Source organism: Phyllobates terribilis, unplaced genomic scaffold, assembly GCF_046119375.1.
Source record: "Phyllobates terribilis strain yellow unplaced genomic scaffold, ASM4611937v1 Scaffold_13__5_contigs__length_258822181, whole genome shotgun sequence".
In the NCBI taxonomy this organism is placed as follows: domain Eukaryota; kingdom Metazoa; phylum Chordata; class Amphibia; order Anura; family Dendrobatidae; genus Phyllobates; species Phyllobates terribilis.
The window spans coordinates 53,797,610-53,817,343 of record NW_027362773.1 but is presented as its reverse complement, the minus strand read 5'-3'; positions in this window follow the sequence as shown (position 1 = coordinate 53,817,343).

Below are 19,734 nucleotides of genomic sequence, written 5' to 3'. Positions count from 1 at the left end.
CCTCTACGTCTCTTCCAAGGGGCATTATAACAGTCTTGTTAAGCTACTGTGACCTCCACGTCTCTTCCAGGGGGCAATAAAACCGTCTTGTTAAACCACTCTGAACTCCACATCTCTTCCAAGGGGCATTAAAACCGTCTTGTTAATTCATTCTGACCTCCATGTCTCTTCCAATGTGCATTAAAACTGTCTTGTTAAGCTACTGTGTTCTCCACGTCTCTTCCAAGGGGCATTAAAACCGTCTTATTAAACCACTCTAAACTCCATGTCTCTTTCAAGGTGGATTAAAACCGTCTTGTTAAACCACGCTGAACTCCACTTCTCTCCCAAGGGGCATTAAAACCATCTTGTTAAGGTACTGTGACCTCCACGTCTCTACCAAGGGGCATTAAAACCGTCTTCTTAAACCACTCTGAACTCCACGTCTCTTCCAAGGGGCATTAAAACAGTCTTGTTAAACCACTCTGAACTCCCCGTCTCTTCCAAGGGCCATTAAAACCGTCTTGTTAAGATACTGTGACCTCCACGTCACTTCCAAGGGGCACAAAACCGTCTTGTTAAACCTCTCTGAACTCCGCGTCTCTTCCAAGGGGCATTAAAACCGTCTTATTAAACTACTGTGACCTCCACGTCTCTTCCAAGGGGCATTAAAACTGTCTTGTTAAGGTACTGTGACCTCCACATCTCTACCAAGGGGCATTAAAACTGTCTTATTAAGCTACTGTGACCTCCACGTCTCTTCCAAGGGGCATTTAAACCGTCTTGTTAAACCACTCTGAACTCCACGTCCCTTCCATGGGGCATTAAAAAAGTTTTGCTAAACCACTCTGACCTCCACGTCTCTTCCAAAGGGCATTGAAAAACGTCTTGTTAAGCTACTGTGACCTCCACGTCTCTTCCAAGGGGCATTGAAAACCGTCTTGTTAAACGACTCTGACCTCCACGTCTCTTCGAAGGGGCATTATAACCGTCTTGTTAAGCTACTTTGACCTCCACGTCTCTTCCAAGGGGAATTAAACCCGTCTTGTTAAACCACTCTGAACTCCAAGTCTCTTCCAAGGGGCATTAAAACCGTCTTGTTAAATGACTCTGACCTCCACGTCTCTTCCAAGGGGCATTAAAACTGTCTTGTTAAACCACTCTGAACTCCACGTCTCTTCCAAGGGTCATTAAAACCGTCTTGTTAAGCTACTTTGACCTCCACGTCTCTTCCAAGGGGAATTAAACCCGTCTTGTTAAATCACTCTGAACTCCACGTCTCTTCCAAGGGGCATTAAAACCGTCTTGTTAAATGACTCTGTCCTCCTCGTCTCTTCCAAGGGGCATTAAAACGGTCTTGTTAAACCACTCTGAACTCCACGTCTCTTCCAAGGGTCATTAAAACCGTCTTGTTAAGCTACTGTGACCTCCACATCTCTTCCAAGGGGAAATAAAGCCGTATTGTTAAACCACTCTGAACTCCACGTCTCTTCCAAGGGGCATTAAAACCGTCTTGTTAAACCACTCTGAACTCCGCGTCTCTTCCAAGGGGCAATAAAACCATCTTGTTAAGATACTGTGACCTCCACCTCTCTTCCAAGGGGCATTAAAACTGTCTTGTTAAACCACTCTGAACTCCACGTCTCTTCCAAGGGGCATTAAAACCGTCTTGTTAAAACACTCTGAACTCCACGTCTGTTTCAAGAGGCAATAAAACCGTCTTGCTAAACCACTCTGACCTCCACGTCTCTTCCAAGGGGCATTAACACCGCCTTGTTAAGTTACTGTGACCTCCACGTCTCTTCCAAGGGGCAATAAAGCCGTCTTGTTAGACCACTCTGAACTCCAAGTCTCTCCCAAGGGGCATTAAAACCGTCTTGTTAAGCTACTATGACCTCCACGTCTCTTCCAAGGGGCATTAACACCGTCTTGTTAAATCACTCTGAACTCCACGTCTCTTCCAAGGGGCATTAAAACTGTCTTATTAAGCTACTGTGACCTCCACGTCTCTTCCAAAGGGCATTATAACTGTCTTGTTAAGGTACTGTGACCTCCACGTCTCTCCCAAGGGGCATTAAAACTGTCTTATTAAGCTACTGTGACCTCCACTTCTCTTCCAAGGGGCATTTAAACCGTCTTGTTAAACCACTCGGAACTCCACGTCTCTTCCATGGGGCATTAAAAATGTTTTGCTAAACCACTCTGACCTCCACGTCTCTTCCAAGGGGCATTGAAATCCTTCTTGTTAAAACACTCTGCCCTCCACGCCTCTTCCAAGGGGCATTATAACCATCTTGATAAGCTACTTTGACCTCCACGTCTCTTCCAAGGGGCATTAAAACCGTCTTGTTAAACCACTCTGAACTCCACATCTCTTCCAAGGGGCATTAAAACCGTCTTGTTAATTCACTCTGACCTCCAGGTCTCTTCCAAGGTGCATTAAAACTGTCTTGTTAAGCTACTATGTTCTCCACGTCTCTTCCAAGGGGCATTAAAACCGTCTTGTTAAACCACTCTGAACTCCACGTCTCTTTCAAGGGGGATTAAAACCGTCTTGATAAACCACGCTGAACTCCACTTCTCTCCCAAGGGGCATTAAAACGATCTTGTTAAGGTACTGTGACCTCCACGTCTCTTCCAAGGGGCATTAAAACCGTCTTGTTAAGATACTGTGACCTCCATGTCACTTCCAAGGGGCACAAAACCGTCTTGTTAAACCACTCTGAACTCCCCGTCTGGTCCAAAGGGCATTAAAACCGTATTGTTAAGATAATGTGACCTTCACGTCTCTTTCAAGGGGCATTAAAACCGTCTTGCTAAACCACTCTGACCTCCACTTTTCTTCCAAGGGGAATTAAAACCATCTTGTTAAGCTACTGTGACCTCCACGTCTCTTCCAAGGGGCAATAAAGCCGTTTTGTTAAACAACACTGAACTCCACGTCTCTTCCAACGGGCATTAAAACCGTATTGTTAAACCACTCTGAACTCCACGTCTCTTCCAAGGGGCATTAAAACCATCTTGCTAAGCTACTGTGACCTCCACGTCTCTTCCAAGGGGCATTAAAACCGTCTTGTTAAACCACCCTGAATTCCATGTATCTTCCAAGGGGCATTAAAACCGTCTTGTTAAACCACTCTGAACTTCACGTCTCTTCCAAGGGGCATTAAAACCGTCTTGTTAAGCTACTGTGACCTCCACGTCACTTCCAAGGGGCACAAAACCGTCTTGTTAAACCAATCTGAACTCCACTTCTCTTGCAATGGGCATTAAAACCGTCTTGTTAAAGCACACTGAACTCCACGTCTCTTCCAAGGGGCATTAAAACTGTCTTGTTAAAGCACTCTGAACTCCACGTCTCTTCCAAGGCGCATTAAAACCGTCTTGTTAAACCACTCTGAACTCCACGTCTGTTTCAAGAGGCAATAAAACCGTCTTGCTAAACCACTCTGACCTCCACGTCTCTTCCAAGGGGCATTAACACCGCCTTGTTAAGTTACTGTGACCTCCACGTCTCTTCCAAGGGGCAATAAAGCCGTCTTGTTAGACCACTCTGAACTCCAAGTCTCTCCCAAGGGGCATTAAAACCGTCTTGTTAAGCTACTATGACCTCCACGTCTCTTCCAAGGGGCATTAACACCGTCTTGTTAAATCACTCTGAACTCCACGTCTCTTCCAAGGGTCATTAAAACCGTCTTGTTAAGCTACTGTGACCTCCACATCTCTTCCAAGGGGAAATAAAGCCGTATTGTTAAACCACTCTGAACTCCACGTCTCTTCCAAGGGGCATTAAAACCGTCTTGTTAAACCACTCTGAACTCCGCGTCTCTTCCAAGGGGCAATAAAACCATCTTGTTAAGATACTGTGACCTCCACCTCTCTTCCAAGGGGCATTAAAACTGTCTTGTTAAACCACTCTGAACTCCACGTCTCTTCCAAGGGGCATTAAAACCGTCTTGTTAAAACACTCTGAACTCCACGTCTGTTTCAAGAGGCAATAAAACCGTCTTGCTAAACCACTCTGACCTCCACGTCTCTTCCAAGGGGCATTAACACCGCCTTGTTAAGTTACTGTGACCTCCACGTCTCTTCCAAGGGGCAATAAAGCCGTCTTGTTAGACCACTCTGAACTCCAAGTCTCTCCCAAGGGGCATTAAAACCGTCTTGTTAAGCTACTATGACCTCCACGTCTCTTCCAAGGGGCATTAACACCGTCTTGTTAAATCACTCTGAACTCCACGTCTCTTCCAAGGGGCATTAAAACTGTCTTATTAAGCTACTGTGACCTCCACGTCTCTTCCAAAGGGCATTATAACTGTCTTGTTAAGGTACTGTGACCTCCACGTCTCTCCCAAGGGGCATTAAAACTGTCTTATTAAGCTACTGTGACCTCCACTTCTCTTCCAAGGGGCATTTAAACCGTCTTGTTAAACCACTCGGAACTCCACGTCTCTTCCATGGGGCATTAAAAATGTTTTGCTAAACCACTCTGACCTCCACGTCTCTTCCAAGGGGCATTGAAATCCTTCTTGTTAAAACACTCTGCCCTCCACGCCTCTTCCAAGGGGCATTATAACCATCTTGATAAGCTACTTTGACCTCCACGTCTCTTCCAAGGGGCATTAAAACCGTCTTGTTAAACCACTCTGAACTCCACATCTCTTCCAAGGGGCATTAAAACCGTCTTGTTAATTCACTCTGACCTCCAGGTCTCTTCCAAGGTGCATTAAAACTGTCTTGTTAAGCTACTATGTTCTCCACGTCTCTTCCAAGGGGCATTAAAACCGTCTTGTTAAACCACTCTGAACTCCACGTCTCTTTCAAGGGGGATTAAAACCGTCTTGATAAACCACGCTGAACTCCACTTCTCTCCCAAGGGGCATTAAAACGATCTTGTTAAGGTACTGTGACCTCCACGTCTCTTCCAAGGGGCATTAAAACCGTCTTGTTAAGATACTGTGACCTCCATGTCACTTCCAAGGGGCACAAAACCGTCTTGTTAAACCACTCTGAACTCCCCGTCTGGTCCAAAGGGCATTAAAACCGTATTGTTAAGATAATGTGACCTTCACGTCTCTTTCAAGGGGCATTAAAACCGTCTTGCTAAACCACTCTGACCTCCACTTTTCTTCCAAGGGGAATTAAAACCATCTTGTTAAGCTACTGTGACCTCCACGTCTCTTCCAAGGGGCAATAAAGCCGTTTTGTTAAACAACACTGAACTCCACGTCTCTTCCAACGGGCATTAAAACCGTATTGTTAAACCACTCTGAACTCCACGTCTCTTCCAAGGGGCATTAAAACCATCTTGCTAAGCTACTGTGACCTCCACGTCTCTTCCAAGGGGCATTAAAACCGTCTTGTTAAACCACCCTGAATTCCATGTATCTTCCAAGGGGCATTAAAACCGTCTTGTTAAACCACTCTGAACTTCACGTCTCTTCCAAGGGGCATTAAAACCGTCTTGTTAAGCTACTGTGACCTCCACGTCACTTCCAAGGGGCACAAAACCGTCTTGTTAAACCAATCTGAACTCCACTTCTCTTGCAATGGGCATTAAAACCGTCTTGTTAAAGCACACTGAACTCCACGTCTCTTCCAAGGGGCATTAAAACTGTCTTGTTAAAGCACTCTGAACTCCACGTCTCTTCCAAGGCGCATTAAAACCGTCTTGTTAAACCACTCTGAACTCCACGTCTGTTTCAAGAGGCAATAAAACCGTCTTGCTAAACCACTCTGACCTCCACGTCTCTTCCAAGGGGCATTAACACCGCCTTGTTAAGTTACTGTGACCTCCACGTCTCTTCCAAGGGGCAATAAAGCCGTCTTGTTAGACCACTCTGAACTCCAAGTCTCTCCCAAGGGGCATTAAAACCGTCTTGTTAAGCTACTATGACCTCCACGTCTCTTCCAAGGGGCATTAACACCGTCTTGTTAAATCACTCTGAACTCCACGTCTCTTCCAAGGGGCATTAAAACTGTCTTATTAAGCTACTGTGACCTCCACGTCTCTTCCAAAGGGCATTATAACTGTCTTGTTAAGGTACTGTGAACTCCACGTCTCTCCCAAGGGGCATTAAAACTGTCTTATTAAGCTACTGTGACCTCCACTTCTCTTCCAAGGGGCATTTAAACCGTCTTGTTAAACCACTTGGAACTCCACGTCTCTTCCATGGGGCATTAAAAATGTTTTGCTAAACCACTCTGACCTCCACGTCTCTTCCAAGGGGCATTGAAATCCGTCTTGTTAAAACACTCTGCCCTCCACGCCTCTTCCAAGGGGCATTATAACCATCTTGATAAGCTACTGTGACCTCCACGTCTCTTCCAAGGGGCATTAAAACCGTCTTGTTAAACCACTCTGAACTCCACGTCTCTTCCAAGGGGCATTAAAACCGTCTTGTTAATTCACTCTGACCTCCACGTCTCTTCCAAGGTGCATTAAAACTGTCTTGTTAAGCTACTGTGTTCTCCACGTCTCTTCCAAGGGGCATTAAAACCGTCTTGTTAAACCACTCTGAACTCCACGTCTCTTTCAAGGGGGATTAAAACCGTCTTGATAAACCACGCTGAACTCCACTTCTCTCCCAAGGGGCATTAAAACCATCTTGTTAAGGTACTGTGACCTCCACGTCTCTTCCAAGGGGCATTAAAACCGTCTTGTTAAGATACTGTGACCTCCATGTCACTTCCAAGGGGCACAAAACCGTCTTGTTAAACCACTCTGAACTCCCCGTCTGGTCCAAAGGGCATTAAAACCGTATTGTTAAGATAATGTGACCTTCACGTCTCTTTCAAGGGGCATTAAAACCGTCTTGCTAACCACTCTGACCTCCACTTTTCTTCCAAGGGGAATTAAAACCGTCTTGTTAAGCTACTGTGACCTCCACGTCTCTTCCAAGGGGCAATAAAGCCGTTTTGTTAAACAACACTGAACCCACGTCTCTTCCAACGGGCATTAAAACCGTATTGTTAAACCACTCTGAACTCCACGTCTCTTCCAAGGGGCATTAAAACCATCTTGTTAAGCTACTGTGACCTCCACGTCTCTTCCAAGGCTCATTAAAACCGTCTTGTTAAACCACCCTGAATTCCATGTATCTTCCAAGGGGCATTAAAACCGTCTTGTTAAACCACTCTGAACTTCACGTCTCTTCCAAGGGGCATTAAAACCGTCTTGTTAAGCTACTGTGACCTCCACGTCACTTCCAAGGGGCACAAAACCGTCTTGTTAAACCAATCTGAACTCCACTTCTCTTGCAATGGGCATGAAAACCGTGTTGTTAAAGCACACTGAACTCCACGTCTCTTCCAAGGGGCATTAAAACTGTCTTGTTAAAGCACTCTGAACTCCACGTCTCTTCCAAGGTGCATTAAAACCGTCTTGTTAAACCACTCTGAACTCCACGTCTGTTTCAAGAGGCAATAAAACCGTCTTGCTAAACCACTCTGACCTCCACGTCTCTTCCAAGGGGCATTAACACCGCCTTGTTAAGTTACTGTGACCTCCACGTCTCTTCCAAGGGGCAATAAAGCCGTCTTGTTAGACCACTCTGAACTCCAAGTCTCTCCCAAGGGGCATTAAAACGTCTTGTTAAGCTACTATGACCTCCACGTCTCTTCCAAGGAGCATTAACACCGTCTTGTTAAATCACTCTGAACTCCACGTCTCTTCCAAGGGGCATTAAAACTGTCTTATTAAGCTACTGTGACCTCCACGTCTCTTCCAAAGGGCATTATAACTGTCTTGTTAAGGTACTGTGAACTCCACGTCTCTCCCAAGGGGCATTAAAACTGTCTTATTAAGCTACTGTGACCTCCACTTCTCTTCCAAGGGGCATTTAAACCGTCTTGTTAAACCACTCGGAACTCCACGTCTCTTCCATGGGGCATTAAAAATGTTTTGCTAAACCACTCTGACCTCCACGTCTCTTCCAAGGGGCATTGAAATCCGTCTTGTTAAAACACTCTGCCCTCCACGCCTCTTCCAAGGGGCATTATAACCATCTTGATAAGCTACTGTGACCTCCACGTCTCTTCCAAGGGGCATTAAAACCGTCTTGTTAAACCACTCTGAACTCCACGTCTCTTCCAAGGGGCATTAAAACCGTCTTGTTAATTCACTCTGACCTCCACGTCTCTTCCAAGGTGCATTAAAATTGTCTTGTTAAGCTACTGTGTTCTCCACGTCTCTTCCAAGGGGCATTAAAACCGTCTTGTTAAACCACTCTGAACTCCACGTCTCTTTCAAGGGGGATTAAAACCGTCTTGATAAACCACGCTGAACTCCACTTCTCTCCCAAGGGGCATTAAAACCATCTTGTTAAGGTACTGTGACCTCCACGTCTCTTCCAAGGGGCATTAAAACCGTCTTGTTAAGATACTGTGACCTCCATGTCACTTCCAAGGGGCACAAAACCGTCTTGTTAAACCACTCTGAACTCCCCGTCTGGTCCAAAGGGCATTAAAACCGTATTGTTAAGATAATGTGACCTTCACGTCTCTTTCAAGGGGCATTAAAACCGTCTTGCTAACCACTCTGACCTCCACTTTTCTTCCAAGGGGAATTAAAACCGTCTTGTTAAGCTACTGTGACCTCCACGTCTCTTCCAAGGGGCAATAAAGCCGTTTTGTTAAACAACACTGAACTCCACGTCTCTTCCAAGGGGCATTAAAACCGTATTGTTAAACCACTCTGAACTCCACGTCTCTTCCAAGGGGCATTAAAACCATCTTGTTAAGCTACTGTGACCTCCACGTCTCTTCCGAGGCTCATTAAAACCGTCTTGTTAAACCACCCTGAATTCCATGTATCTTCCAAGGGGCATTAAAACCGTCTTGTTAAACCACTCTGAACTCCACGTCTCTTCCAAGGGGCATTAAAACCATCTTGTTAAGCCACTCTGAACTCCCCGTCTCTTCCAAGGGGCATTAATACCGTCTTGTTAAGATAATGTGACCTCCACGTCATTTCCAAGGGGCACAAAACCGTCTTGTTAAACCACTCTGAACTCCACGTCTCTTCAAGGGGCATTAAAACCATCTTGTTAAAGCACTCTGAACTCCACGTCTCTTCCAAGGGGCATTAAAACCGTCTTGTGAAACCACTCTGAACACCACGTCTCTTCCAAGGGGTATTAAAACCGTCTTGTTAAACCACTCTGAACTCCACGTCTCCTCCAAGTGGCATTAACACCATCTTGTTAAGCGACTGTGACCTCCACATCTCTTCCAAGGGGCATAAATACTGTCTTGTTGAACCACTCTGTACTCCATGTCTCTTCCAAGGGGCATTAAACCGTCTTGTTAAGCTACTGTGTCCTCCACGTCTCTTCCAAGAGGCATTAAAACCATCTTATTAAGCTACTGTGACCTCCACGGCTCTTCCAAGGGGCATTAAAACCGTCTTGTTAAGGTACTGTGACCTCCACGTTTCTACCAAGGGGCATTAAAACTGTCTTATTAAGCTACTCTGACCTCCACGTCTCTTCCAAGGGGCATTGAAAACCATGTTCTTAAACCACTCTGACCTCCACGTCTCTTCCAAGCGGCATTATAACCGTCTTGTTAAGCTACTGTGACCTCCATGTCTCTTCCAAGGAGCATTAAAACCGTCTTGTTAAATCACTCTGACTTCCATGTCTCATCCAAGGGGCATTAAAACTGTCTTGTTAAGCTACTGTGTCCTCCACGTCTCTTCCAAGGGGCATTAAAACCTTCTTGTTAAATCACTCTGACCTCAACGTCTCTTCCAAGGGGCATTAAAACTGTCTTGTTAAGCTACTGTGTCCTCCACGTCTCTACCAAGGGGCATTAAAACCGTCTTGTTAAACCACTCTGAACTCCACGTCTCTTCCAAGTGGCATTAAAACCATCTTGTTAAGCTACTGTGACCTCCACGTCTCTTCCAAGGGGCATTAAAACCATCTTGTTAAACCACTCTGAACTCCACGTCTCTTCCAAGGGGCATTAAAACCGCCTTTTTAAAGCACTCTGACCTCCATGTCTCTTCCAAGGGGCATTAAAACTGACTTGTTAAGCTACTGTGTCCTCCACGTCTCTTCCAAGCGGCATTAAAACCGTCTTGTTAAATCACTCTGACCTCCACATCTCTTCCAAGGGGCATTAAAACTGTCTTGTTAAGCTACTGTGTCCTCAACGTCTCTTCCAAGGGCATTAAAACCGTCTTGATAAACCACTCTGAACTCCACGTCTCTTCCAAGTGGCATTAAAACCATCTTGTTAAGCTACTGTGACCTCCACGTCTCTTCCAAGGGGCATTAAAACCGTCTTGTTAAACCACTCTGAACTCCACGTCTCTTCCAAGGGGCATTAAAACCGTCTTGTTAAACCACTCTGAACTCCCCGTCTCTTCCAAGGGGCATTAAAACCGTCTTTTTACGATAATGTGACCTCCACGTCACTTCCAATGGGCACAAAACTGTCTTGTTAAACAACTCTGAACTCCACGCCACTTCAAGGGGCATTAAAACCGTCTTGTTAAAGCACTGTGAACTCCACGTCTCTTCCACTGGGCATTAAAACCGTCTTGTTAAACCACTCTGAACAGCACGTCTCTTCAAGGGGTCTTAAAACTGTCTTGCTAAACCACTCTGACCCCCATGTCTCCTCCAAGGGGCATTAAAACAGTCTTGTTAAGCTACTGTGACCTCCACATCTCTTCCAAGGGGCATTAATACTGTCTTGTTAAATCACTCTGAACTCCACGTCTCTTCCAAGGGGCATTAAACCGCCTTGTTAAGCTACTGTGACCTCCACGTCTCTTCTAAGGGGCATTAAAACCATCTTGCTAAACCACTCTGACCTCCACTTCTCTTCCAAGGGGAATTAAAACCGTCTTGTTAAGCTACTGTGACCTCCACGTCTCTTCCAAGGGGCAATAAAGCCGTCTTTTTAAACAACTCTGAACACCACGTCTCTTCCAACGGGTATTAAAACCGTCTTGTTAAACCACTTTGAATTCCACGTCTCTTCCAAGGGGCATTAAAACCATCTTGTTAAGCTACTGTGACCTCCACGTCTCTTCCAAGGGGCATTAAAATCGTCTTGTTAAACCACTCTGAATTCCACGTCTCTTCCAAGGGGCATTAAAACCGTCTTGTTAAACCACTGTGAACTCCACGTCTCTTGCAAGGGACATTAAAACCGTCTTGTTAAACCATTCTTAACTCCACGTCTCTTCCAAGGGGCATTAAAACTGTCTTGCTAAACCACTGTGACCTCCACGTCTCTTCCAAGGGGCATTAACACCGTCTTGTTAAGTTAATGTGACCTCCACGTCTATTGCAAGGGGCAATAAAGCTGTCTTGTTAAACCACTCTGAACCCCAAGTCTCTCCCAAGGGGCATTAAAACCCTCTTGTTAAGCTACTATGACATCTACGTCTCTTCCGAGGGGCATTAACACCGTCTTGTTAAACCACTCTGAACTCCACATCTCTTCCAAGGGTTATTTAAACGGTCTTGGTAAACCACTCTGACCTCCACGTCTCTTCCACGGGGCATTAAAACCGTCTTGTTAAGGTACTGTGACCTCCACGTCTCTACCAAGGCGCATTAAAACTGTCTTATTAAGCTACTGTGACCTCCACGACTCTTCCAAGGGGCATTTAAACCGTCTTGTTAAACCACTCTGAACTCCACGTCTCTTCCAAGGGGCATTAAAAACATTTTGCTAAACCACTCTGACCTCCACGTCTCTTCCAAAGGGCATTAAAACCCTCTTGTTAAGCTACTGTGACCTCCACGTCTCTTCCAAGGGTCATTAAAACCATCTTGTTAAACCACTCTGAACTCCACATTTCTTCCAAGGGGCATTGAAACCGTCTTGCTAAATCACTCTGATCTCCACGTCTCTTCCAAGGGGCATTAACACCGTCTTGTTAAGTTAATGTGACCTCCACGTCTCTTCCAAGGGGCAATAAAGCCGTCTTGTTAAACCACTCTGAACCCCAAGTCTCTCCCAAGGGGCATTAAAACCGTCTTGTTAAGCTAATATGACATCCACGTCTCTTCCAAGGGGCATTAACACCATCTTGTTAAACCACTCTGAACTCCACGTCTCTTCCAAGGGGCATTTAAACTGCCTTGCTAAACCACTCTGACCTCCACGTCTCTTCCAAGGGGCATTAAAACCGTCTTGTTAAGGTGCTGTGACCTCCACGTCTCTACCAAGGCGCATTAAAACTGTCTTATTAAGCTACTGTGACCTCCACGACTCTTCCAAGGGGCATTTAAACCGTCTTGTTAAACCACTCTGAACTCCACGTCTCTTCCATGGGTCATTAAAAACGTTTTGCTAAACCACTCTGACCTCCACGTCTCTTCCAAAGGGCATTAAAACCGTCTTGTTAAGCAACTGTGACCTCCACTTCTCTTCCAAGGGGCATTAAAACCATGTTGTTAAACCACTCTGAACTCCACGTCTCTTCCAAGGGGCATTAAAACCGTCTTGTTAAATCACTCTGACCTCCACGTCTCTTCCAAGGTGCATTAAAACTGTCTTGTTAAGCTACTGTGTCCTCCACGTCTCTTCCAAGGGGCATTAAAACCGTCTTGTTAAACCACTCTGAACTCCATGTCTCTTCCAAGGGGTATTAAAACCGTCTTGTTAAACCACTTTGAACTCCACCTCTCTCCCAAGGGGCATTAAAACCATCTTGTTAAGCTACTGTGACCTCCACATCTCTTCGAAGGGGCATTAAAACTGTCTTGTTAAACCACTCTGAACTCCACTTCTCTTCCAAGGGGCATTAAAATCATCTTGTTAAACCACTCTGAACTCCCCGTCTTTTCCATGGGGCATTACAACCGTCTTGTTAAGATACTGTGACCTCCACGTCACTTCCAAGGGGCACAAAAACGTCTTGTTAAACCACTCTGAACTCCACTTCTCTTCCAAGGGGCATTAAAACCATCTTATTAAGCTACTGTGACCTCCATGTTTCTTCCAAGGGGCATTAAAACTGTCTTGTTAAGGTACTGTGACCTCCACGTCTCTACCAAGGGGCATTAAAACTGTCTTATTAAGCTACTGTGACCTCCACGTCTCTTCCAAGGAGCATTTAAACCGTCTTGTTAAACCAATCTGAACTCCACGTCTCTTTCATGGGGCATTAAAAACGTTTTGCTAAACCACTCTGACCTCCACGTCTCTTCCAAAGGGCATTAAAACCGTCTTGTTAAGCAACTGTGACCTCCACTTCTCTTCCAAGGGGCATTAAAACCATGTTGTTAAACCACTCTGAACTCCACGTCTCTTCCAAGGGGCATTAAAACCGTCTTGTTAAATCACTCTGACCTCCACGTCTCTTCCAAGGTGCATTAAAACTGTCTTGTTAAGCTAATGTGTCCTCCACGTCTCTTCCAAGGGGCATTAAAACCGTCTTGTTAAACCACTCTGAACTCCATGTCTCTTCCAAGGGGTATTAAAACCGTCTTGTTAAACCACTTTGAACTCCACCTCTCTCCCAAGGGGCATTAAAACCATCTTGTTAAGCTACTGTGACCTCCACGTCTCTTCGAAGGGGCATTAAAACCGTCTTGTTAAACCACTCAACTCCACTTCTCTTCCAAGGGGCATTAAAATCGTCTTGTTAAACCACTCTGAACTCCACGTCTTTTCCATGGGGCATTACAACCGTCTTGTTAAGATACTGTGACCTCCACGTCACTTCCAAGGGGCACAAAAACGTCTTGTTAAACCACTCTGAACTCCACTTCTCTTCCAAGGGGCATTAAAACCATCTTATTAAGCTACTGTGACCTCCATGTTTCTTCCAAGGGGCATTAAAACTGTCTTGTTAAGGTACTGTGACCTCCACGTCTCTACCAAGGGGCATTAAAACTGTCTTATTAAGCTACTGTGACCTCCACGTCTCTTCCAAGGAGCATTTAAACCGTCTTGTTAAACCAATCTGAACTCCACGTCTCTTCCATGGGGCATTAAAAACGTATTGCCAAACCACTCTGACCTCCACGTCTCTTCCAAAGGGCATTGAAAACCGTCTTGTTAAACTACTGTGACCTCCATGTCTCTTCCAAGGGGCATTAAAACCTTCTTGTTAAATCACTCTGACCTCCACGTCTCTTCCAAGGGGTATTAAAACTGTCTTGTTAAGCTACTGTGTCCTCCACGTCTCTTCCAAGGGGCTTTAAAACCGTCTTGTTAAATCACTCTGACCTCCACGTCTCTTCCAAGGGGCATTAAAACTGTCTTGTTAAGCTACTGTGTCCTCCACGTCTCTTCCAAGGGGCATTAAAACCGTCTGGTTAAACCACTCTGAACTCCATGTCTCTTCCAAGGGGTATTAAAACCGTCTTGTTAAACCACTTTGAACTCCACCTCTCTCCCAAGGGGCATTAAAACCATCTTGTTAAGCTACTGTGACCTCCACGTCTCTTCGAAGGGGCATTAAAACCGTCTTGTTAAACCACTCAACTCCACTTCTCTTCCAAGGGGCATTAAAATCGTCTTGTTAAACCACTCTGAACTCCACGTCTTTTCCATGGGGCATTACAACCGTCTTGTTAAGATACTGTGACCTCCACGTCACTTCCAAGGGGCACAAAAACGTCTTGTTAAACCACTCTGAACTCCACTTCTCTTCCAAGGGGCATTAAAACCATCTTATTAAGCTACTGTGACCTCCATGTTTCTTCCAAGGGGCATTAAAACTGTCTTGTTAAGGTACTGTGACCTCCACGTCTCTACCAAGGGGCATTAAAACTGTCTTATTAAGCTACTGTGACCTCCACGTCTCTTCAAAGGAGCATTTAAACCGTCTTGTTAAACCAATCTGAACTCCACGTCTCTTCCATGGGGCATTAAAAACGTTTTGCCAAACCACTCTGACCTCCACGTCTCTTCCAAAGGGCATTGAAAACCGTCTTGTTAAACTACTGTGACCTCCATGTCTCTTCCAAGGGGCATTAAAACCTTCTTGTTAAATCACTCTGACCTCCACGTCTCTTCCAAGGGGTATTAAAACTGTCTTGTTAAGCTACTGTGTCCTCCACGTCTCTTCCAAGGGGCTTTAAAACCGTCTTGTTAAATCACTCTGACCTCCACGTCTCTTCCAAGGGGCATTAAAACTGTCTTGTTAAGCTACTGTGTCCTCCACGTCTCTTCCAAGGGGCTTTAAAACCATCTTGTTAAATCACTCTGACCTCCACGTCTCTTCCAAGGGGCATTAAAACTGTCTTGTTAAGCTACTGTGTCCTCCATGTCTCTTCCAAGCGGCATTAAAACCATCTTGTTAAACCACTCTGAACTCCACGTCTCTTCCAAGTGGCATTAAAACCATCTTGTTAAGCTACTGTGACCTCAACGTCTCTTCCAAGGGGCATTAAAACCGTCTTGTTAAGATAATGTGACCTCCACGTCTCTTTCAAGGGGCATTAAAACCATGTTGTTAAACCACTCTGAACTCCACGTCTCTTCCAAGGGGCATTAAAACCGTCTTGTTAAATCACTCTGACCTCCACGTCTCTTCCAAGGTGCATTAAAACTGTCTTGTTAAGCTACTGTGTCCTCCACGTCTCTTCCAAGGGGCATTAAAACCGTCTTGTTAAACCACTCTGAACTCCATGTCTCTTCCAAGGGGTATTAAAACCGTCTTGTTAAACCACTTTGAACTCCACCTCTCTCCCAAGGGGCATTAAAACCATCTTGTTAAGCTACTGTGACCTCCACATCTCTTCGAAGGGGCATTAAAACTGTCTTGTTAAACCACTCTGAACTCCACTTCTCTTCCAAGGGGCATTAAAATCATCTTGTTAAACCACTCTGAACTCCCCGTCTTTTCCATGGGGCATTACAACCGTCTTGTTAAGATACTGTGACCTCCACGTCACTTCCAAGGGGCACAAAAACGTCTTGTTAAACCACTCTGAACTCCACTTCTCTTCCAAGGGGCATTAAAACCATCTTATTAAGCTACTGTGACCTCCATGTTTCTTCCAAGGGGCATTAAAACTGTCTTGTTAAGGTACTGTGACCTCCACGTCTCTACCAAGGGGCATTAAAACTGTCTTATTAAGCTACTGTGACCTCCACGTCTCTTCCAAGGAGCATTTAAACCGTCTTGTTAAACCAATCTGAACTCCACGTCTCTTTCATGGGGCATTAAAAACGTTTTGCTAAACCACTCTGACCTCCACGTCTCTTCCAAAGGGCATTAAAACCGTCTTGTTAAGCAACTGTGACCTCCACTTCTCTTCCAAGGGGCATTAAAACCATGTTGTTAAACCACTCTGAACTCCACGTCTCTTCCAAGGGGCATTAAAACCGTCTTGTTAAATCACTCTGACCTCCACGTCTCTTCCAAGGTGCATTAAAACTGTCTTGTTAAGCTAATGTGTCCTCCACGTCTCTTCCAAGGGGCATTAAAACCGTCTTGTTAAACCACTCTGAACTCCATGTCTCTTCCAAGGGGTATTAAAACCGTCTTGTTAAACCACTTTGAACTCCACCTCTCTCCCAAGGGGCATTAAAACCATCTTGTTAAGCTACTGTGACCTCCACGTCTCTTCGAAGGGGCATTAAAACCGTCTTGTTAAACCACTCAACTCCACTTCTCTTCCAAGGGGCATTAAAATCGTCTTGTTAAACCACTCTGAACTCCACGTCTTTTCCATGGGGCATTACAACCGTCTTGTTAAGATACTGTGACCTCCACGTCACTTCCAAGGGGCACAAAAACGTCTTGTTAAACCACTCTGAACTCCACTTCTCTTCCAAGGGGCATTAAAACCATCTTATTAAGCTACTGTGACCTCCATGTTTCTTCCAAGGGGCATTAAAACTGTCTTGTTAAGGTACTGTGACCTCCACGTCTCTACCAAGGGGCATTAAAACTGTCTTATTAAGCTACTGTGACCTCCACGTCTCTTCCAAGGAGCATTTAAACCGTCTTGTTAAACCAATCTGAACTCCACGTCTCTTCCATGGGGCATTAAAAACGTATTGCCAAACCACTCTGACCTCCACGTCTCTTCCAAAGGGCATTGAAAACCGTCTTGTTAAACTACTGTGACCTCCATGTCTCTTCCAAGGGGCATTAAAACCTTCTTGTTAAATCACTCTGACCTCCACGTCTCTTCCAAGGGGTATTAAAACTGTCTTGTTAAGCTACTGTGTCCTCCACGTCTCTTCCAAGGGGCTTTAAAACCGTCTTGTTAAATCACTCTGACCTCCACGTCTCTTCCAAGGGGCATTAAAACTGTCTTGTTAAGCTACTGTGTCCTCCACGTCTCTTCCAAGGGGCATTAAAACCGTCTGGTTAAACCACTCTGAACTCCATGTCTCTTCCAAGGGGTATTAAAACCGTCTTGTTAAACCACTTTGAACTCCACCTCTCTCCCAAGGGGCATTAAAACCATCTTGTTAAGCTACTGTGACCTCCACGTCTCTTCGAAGGGGCATTAAAACCGTCTTGTTAAACCACTCAACTCCACTTCTCTTCCAAGGGGCATTAAAATCGTCTTGTTAAACCACTCTGAACTCCACGTCTTTTCCATGGGGCATTACAACCGTCTTGTTAAGATACTGTGACCTCCACGTCACTTCCAAGGGGCACAAAAACGTCTTGTTAAACCACTCTGAACTCCACTTCTCTTCCAAGGGGCATTAAAACCATCTTATTAAGCTACTGTGACCTCCATGTTTCTTCCAAGGGGCATTAAAACTGTCTTGTTAAGGTACTGTGACCTCCACGTCTCTACCAAGGGGCATTAAAACTGTCTTATTAAGCTACTGTGACCTCCACGTCTCTTCAAAGGAGCATTTAAACCGTCTTGTTAAACCAATCTGAACTCCACGTCTCTTCCATGGGGCATTAAAAACGTTTTGCCAAACCACTCTGACCTCCACGTCTCTTCCAAAGGGCATTGAAAACCGTCTTGTTAAACTACTGTGACCTCCACGTCTCTTCCAAGGGGCATTAAAACTGTCTTGTTAAGCTACTGTGTCCTCCATGTCTCTTCCAAGCGGCATTAAAACCATCTTGTTAAACCACTCTGAACTCCACGTCTCTTCCAAGTGGCATTAAAACCATCTTGTTAAGCTACTGTGACCTCAACGTCTCTTCCAAGGGGCATTAAAACCGTCTTGTTAAGATAATGTGACCTCCACGTCTCTTTCAAGGGGCATTAAAAGTGTCTTGCTAAACCACTCTGACCTCCACGTTACTTCCAAGGGGAATTAAAACCGTCTTGTTAAGCTACTGTGACCTCCACGTCTCTTCCAAGGGGCAATAAAGCCGTTTTGTTAAACAACACTGAACTCCACGTCTCTTCCAAGGGGATTAAAACCGTCTTGTTAAACCACTCTGAATTCCACGTATCTTCCAAGGGGCATTAAAACCGTCTTTTTAAACCACTCTGAACTCCCCGTCTCTTCCAAGGGGCATTAAAACCGTCTTGTTAAGCTACTGTGACCACCATGTCACTTCCAAGGGGCACAAAGCCGTCTTGTTAAACCAATCTGAACTCCACTTCTCATGCAATGGGCATTAAAACTGTCTTGTTAAACCACTCTGAACTCCACGTCTCTACCAAGGGGCATTTAAACCGTCTTGTTAAACCACTCTGAACTCCACGTCTCTTCCATGGGGCATTAAAAACGTTTTGTTAAGCCACTCTGACCTCCACGTCTCTTCCAAAGGGCATTAAAACCATCTTGTTATGCAACTGTGACCTCCACGTCTCCACCAAGGGGCATTGAAAACCGTCTTGTTAAACCACTCTGACCTCAGCGTCTCTTCCAAGCGGCATTATAACCATCTTGTTAAGCTACTGGGACCTCCATGTCTCTTCCAAGGTGCATTAAAACCGTCTTGTCAAACCACTCTGAACTCCTCGTCTCTACCAAGGGGCATTAAAACCGTCTTGTTAAATCACTCTGACCTCCACGTTTTTTCCAAGGGGCATTAAAACTGTCTTGTTAAGCTACTGTGTCCTCCACGTCTCTTCCAAGGGGCATTAAAACCGTCTTGTTAAACCACTCTGAACTCCAGGTCTCTTCCAAGGGGCATTAAAACCATCTTGTTAAGCCACTCTGAACTCCCCGTCTCTTCCAAGGGGCATTAATACCGTCTTGTTAAGATAATGTGACCTCCACGTCATTTCCAAGGGGCACAAAACCGTCTTGTTAAACCACTCTGAACTCCACGTCTCTTCAAGGGGCATTAAAACCATCTTGTTAAAGCACTCTGAACTCCACGTCTCTTCCAAGGGGCATTAAAACCGTCTTGTGAAACCACTCTGAACACCACGTCTCTTCCAAGGGGTATTAAAACTGTCTTGCTAAACCACTCTGACCCCCACGTCTCCTCCAAGGGGCATTAACACCATCTTGTTAAGCTACTGTGACCTCTACATCTCTTCCAAGGGGCATAAATACTGTCTTGTTAAACCACTCTGAACTCCATGTCTCTTCCAAGGGGCATTAAACCGTCTTGTTAAGCGACTGTGTCCTCAACGTCTCTTCCAAGGGGCATTAAAACCATCTTATTAAGCTTCTGTGACCTCCACGGCTCTTCCAAGGGGCATTAAAACCGTCTTGTTAAATCAATCTGACCTCCACGTCTCTTCCAAGGGGCATTAAAACTGTCTTTTTAAGCTACTGTGTCCTCCACGTCTCTTCCAAGGGGCATTAAAACCGTCTTGTTAAATCACTCTGACCTCCACGTCTCTTCCAAGGTGCATTAAAACTGTCTGGTTAAGCTACTGTGTC